Source organism: Akebia trifoliata, chromosome 3 (genome assembly GCF_017979445.1).
Source record: "Akebia trifoliata isolate Shusen 1 chromosome 3, ASM1797944v1, whole genome shotgun sequence".
Classification (NCBI taxonomy): Eukaryota; Viridiplantae; Streptophyta; class Magnoliopsida; order Ranunculales; family Lardizabalaceae; genus Akebia; species Akebia trifoliata.
In genome coordinates this window covers 40577664-40583663 of record NC_141377.1, presented here as the reverse complement: position 1 = coordinate 40583663, position 6000 = coordinate 40577664, and positions in this window count along the sequence as shown.

Genomic DNA, 6000 nt, shown 5'->3' with positions numbered 1-6000 from the left:
ATATTTAAGATGTATATATTTTTTAAAAATTTATATAAGTGATTAAGTGGTGCAAGTTCACATAGACTAGAATCATTTAAATTAGTTAATTTTCCTTATGCTGGATAAATAGGTTTATTGTGGTTAATACATATTGTAATGGGAATTATCAGCAAAATCCATACAACTTATGATCTGGACCACAATCCTGTGTTCATCGATGCCTCGTGTTCCTAGTCTCTATATATATTCTGATCTTTTAAGTTAATGGCAATCTCACAATCTTCCCAATAGAAATTTTAATTTAATGAATTGAACAGATGAATTATCTCTATATATGATAGCGCCAATTTAGCTGAATTGGTAAAGCATGTGAAGTGTTGATCCCATGTCTTGGGTTCAAAACCCATTATAACCCACCTTCATGATGAATGCTAATGGTCGCATGTCTTAGCAAAAAAATATAAAAAGGAAAAAAAAAATCACCCTCATAATATCTAAATCAGATCACAATTGTCTTCGTGACTCTGGGGATGATATTGATCATCTTCGTTCATTACATTTCATTTCTTTAGGCAAAATTCCAATTGGATATCGGTAGAATATGGTTTTTAATTGACACCCACCTCATGATCTATTGATAGTATGAGACAATCATTAAATATTTTTGTGCATCTTTCACAAAACTCTAGATGATACATGTATATTTGAAATTATATATATAATTTACATGTAAGATTTAAATGGGTAACTAGCTCACTAGCTAATGAGTTACCACTTAAAACATGGACATGTGAGTCTTAATTGCATTTTTGAAATATTCTCTAGACAAATCATGCAGGCCATCTCCCATGTATAAGTTGCAGCTCTATTGTTAGATTGTTGCCCATCTTTTGATGTGGCGTTGAAAAAGATAATATATATAAATATATATTAAAAGATGTTTAAGTACCTCCCACGAGGCAATTAGATATTAAATTTGAATAAAAACATTTTAAGAGTATATTTTTGGAGGGGAAAAAGAAATATTTTCTTTTATTTTTGTCATTTTGGTTACAGTCAAAACTAGTGCTTGATTATATGAACCAATTTTAAATACCATAATTTCAAAAAAAAAAAAAATTCTTTAATACTCAAATCTTAATCGTACAGATATAGTAGATCTTTTACCAAAACAATACATTTATATATAGATTATGATTGTATTTTAGTCAGTTTAGTATTGTTTATTTAAAAATTCTCAATAAATGAAAATGGGTTTGTCAAAATTTAACAAATTACAAACTATTTCATAATGGCTGACTACAATGGCAAACACAACTGAATAAGAAGAAGAAAAAAAAAACCAATAATGGCGTCAAGGTGACATCAAACACAACACACACTTACACATAAATCAGAGAAGTTTCAAGGAGACTTAGTCCAACGTGGACACGTGTCTTGTGGAACAGGTCAGGTATGATGTTATGGAAACCGTACAGTGTACTGGGGAGGTTAGGAAAGTGTCCAGGATCATTCGCCAGGCGTCACCAATTTGACCAAGCAGCGTCTGCTTCGGTTTCTGCACCTAAAGGTAATTTAGAATTACCCCTCCAAGTTTTGCTGAATATTTGAGATATCTCTCTATGTTTTCAACTATATGAAATAGCACCTTGACCATTGACTTTTATACTAAATTACTATAAAATTCAAAATACCCTTGTCTTCAACATGTTGTCAAAAACCTTTTTCTTTCAAAAAAAAAAAAAAAAAAAATCAAAGAACCCTCCATCTTCAATCTTGGATTTATGTAATAAATAAGACCAACACTTTATTAATTTATTGATTTTCTTTATGATTTTATATTATAAAAATAAATAAATAAATGTGTTACAAGTACATTCACTAAAAGTCGAAAATGATGGATATTTGAACGAAAAATATGAAATTTTAGTGAAAAAAAAAAAAAAAGAATCAGAAGAATGCCAAATGAAAAAACAGTTCGTATTCAAGAGATTCAAAAGGTTGAAGATATTTTTCCATTACGATTTTTTTGAAAATGCAGGGTTATCTCAATATTCACCAAGACATTGAGGGGTGTATCTAAATTACCCATAACTTTAATACTTTCTTTAATTTTCTCTATCACAATGGTAACGGAATCTTATGTGTTACACACAAGTAGATGTCTCATGTGTTTCTCAACCCAAATATTGCCAAATGACCACCTTAGCATATCATGCACACAAGAAGAGCCAACAATCTATTTTTCACTTTACATTATTGGTTTGAATTATAAAATTTCAATCACAAGATATTTATCAAAATGCTTAAACCTTCACATCATAATTAGTTTGATTGATGATTTCTAGCCATGGATTGGATTTGGCCATCTTTCATCAAGAATTTGAAACCCTAATATTTTCACGATGATGAAAATTTCTCAAATCCAATGGTTAGAAAACATTCTTTAAAGAACAACAAGGTTGCCTAAAGAGCATCTATGTGGTTTTGTATTGTATTTTAGCCAGATTAGTTTGTTTGTTTTTCCAAGTTTTTTTACTATACATATTCCATACTTTATTATAAAAATATAAAGAATTTTTTTTTACTCATAGTCCTAGATTACGGATCCAAGAATCACATGTCCCGTGTGTATTGAATGACATCCCCAATTTATAAAATTACCGTCGTTAGACTTGTCCCAGAACCACCAATCACACAACCTCATGTGTAATGAATGACATCCCCAATTTATAAAATTACCCTCGTTAGGCTTGTCCCGGAACCACCAATCACACAACCTCATGTGTATCGAGTGACACCCCCAATTTACAAAATTACCCTCATTAGGCTTGTCGTGGCAACTGATACGCAGTGGAGAGCTTGTGAATTGAGGAGAGAGTTTGAGCAAAAAGTCTCTCATAAAAATACACAATATAAGAGATACTAGTATAGAATTTACCATAAGGGAAGGAAATGGTTTTCTTGGTTGGCCACCACCCTCCATGGACGTTGGATTTTTTTTCTCTTTCTCTCTCTCTCTCCTCTCTCTATCTAGATCTGAACATTTTCCAACCATGGACCTACATGTTTGAAATAATCATATTGATAATCTCATTGGCTTAGTACAGCTCAAACCAACTTTCCTCTCAAGGCTCCTTCTATGTTGGCTTTTTGTGATAATAAGTGGGGCTTTACCTCCAAATTCCAATGTATCTATGTTACACACACACACACAGACACACACACAGACACACACAAAACAACACACTTAGAAATAAATCACTGCGATAGTGACATTAAACAGTACAAAAGCATATAAGAACCTTTGAACCTCATTGAATCCTCCTTGCCAACCCCATGTGCCAACCATTTCTCGTCCCCCAAGTCAAGAATTACTTCTGCGGCGATGTGATGGACATTGCATCGAAATCAAGAGCATAACTTTCATGGCATTTGGGAATGTGTTTGGTGTCCCCCACCCGCACTATACTTCTGGCGCAAAATGCATTTTTGAATTGAAAGTTACTATTTGACATCTTATGCTAAATTACTTCCTTCGAAGTTGTGAGAAGCCCAAATCATTTAGAAGCAGCCCAGACCTATGTTACCCAATTCGTTGCTATTAGTCTAAATCACGAACCGGTACAAAGCGAATCAGTTCCTGGTATAATTTGTACGAAGTTCGTAAAATCAAGCGAACCATGAGCCCACCAAAATTGGGTTGGTTTCGACGAATGGTGACTCAAACCAATTTATTTTATTTTATTCATTATTCATATTTTAAATTTGAATTATTTATTAATTTATATAATTTAGAATTTTTTAACATAATAATTGTACTTACAACTTATATATTTGAATTATGTATATGCAGAAAATGAACCAAGCTCGCAAATTGATTTAGGAAATCAAAGTGAACTAAGAAACAAATTATCTCTTCCTACCTCTATGAACCGGGTTCATTCTAGAGTGATGAACCTAAAACCAGATTTACAATCAAGTGAGCCCACGAACCAAGTAACATAGGCTTAGACTCATTTGACTTCCAACTTTTGTGAGAATTGGTAGTTGTCCTTATTTTTTCAAAGCTAATGACTAAAATATCATTCAAAATATTTCAAAGATATTAATTTAATGATCAAGATATTTGAAATAACAGCTACAAAGCCTCATCCCAAAGATTAGGGGTCGATTAAACAAATCATTCTTTTGATCAATTAAAATTTTTGGTGGTGCAATGAGATTAATAACTTAGCGATGGCAGGAATTGAACTGAAGTCTATGGTATCATCCAACAAACAATTTCAATTAAGCCAATCTTGTTCCTACATTCTACTTTATCTAGAACTAACTTATATAATAAAAAAAAAAATAAATAAATTACATAATTATCAAGATTCCTACATTGTACCTCATATATATATGGGAAATATTCAACACCCTAAGCTTTACCCTACACTTTAACAAACGTGTTTTGTCCTACATGGGTTAGAAGTTTTGGAATGGGTTGATTTTTGGTGAGGATGATCTCTATGATTAGAAGATCATCCTCACCAAAAATCAGCCCATTCTGAAATTTTTAGCCCCATGTTTACTAGTTGAAAAATCGTGGACTGTCCATTTTTTGTAAATCATTTTTGATGGGGTTAGAAGTTTTGGAATAAGCTGATTTTTGGTGAGGATGATCTCCTCATCATAGAGATCATCTTCACCAAACATCAGCCCATTCCAAAACTTCTAACCCATGTAGGACAAAACACATTTGTTAAAGTGTAGGGTAAAGCTCAGGGTGGGGAACGAGACCCTATATATAGACAAGGTGTTTTGTCTTATATGGGCAAAAATGTTTGGAATGGGTTGATTTTTTGTGAGGATGATCTCTGTGGTGAGGAGATCATCCTTGCCAAAAATCAGCTCATTATGAAACTTCTAGACCATCCAATTTTTGTTGAAAAATTATAGACTGTCCAATTTTTGTAAATCAATTTTGATATATAGGGTCGGGTTCCTGCGACACACATATAGACAACGTGTTTGTCTTATATGGGCAAAAATGTTTGGAATGAGCTGATTTTTTGTGAGAATGATCTCTGTGATGAGGGGATCATCCTGGCAAAAAATCATCCCATTCCAAAAGTTGTAACCCCATCAAAATTGATTTACAAAAATTGGACGGTCTAGAAGTTTCATAATGAGCTGATTTTTGGCGTGGATGATCTCCTCCCCACAGAGATCATCCTCACAAAAAATCAGCCCATTCCAAACATTTTTGCCCATATAAGACAAAACACGTTGTCTATATGTGTGTTGAAATGGTTGTCGTTTGAACCTGACCCATATATATATATATATATATATATATATATATATATATATATAGGGTCCCGTTCGGCACCCTAAGTTTTACCACACTTTAACAAACGCGTTTTGTCCTACATGGGTTAGAAGTTTCGGAATTGGCTGATTTTTAGTGAGGATGATCTCTATGGTGAGGAGATCATCCTCACCAAAAATCAGCTCATTCCAAAACTTCTAACCCCATCAAAAATGATTTACAAAAAATGGACGGTCCACGATTTTTCAACTTGTAAACATGGGGCTAAACATTTCGGAATGGGCTGATTTTTGGGGAGGATGATCTTCTAATCATAGAGATCATCCTCACCAAAATTCAGCCCATTCCAAAACTTCTAACCCATGTAGGACAAAAAACGTTTGTTAAAGTGTGTGATAAAACTTAGGGTGCTGAACATTTCCCATATATATATATAATTATTTAGAATGTCTGTAGAAGTTTGTTCAACAAATGCCCTGCATCTTTCCTAAATATCCGAAAATGCATTTTCTAACCATTCTTATCAATCAGCCAATTTCACAATGGTGATTCTTTTAAAAGTGATTAAAGAGACAACTTCTGGTGGATACGTTGCATTTCCCAAACTAGACCTTAATACTCTAGAGGTAGTCACATTTTATTACAGCTGTAACGTAACGACTTATCCAATATTGATTGGATGCATGATTAGTCATAGATTG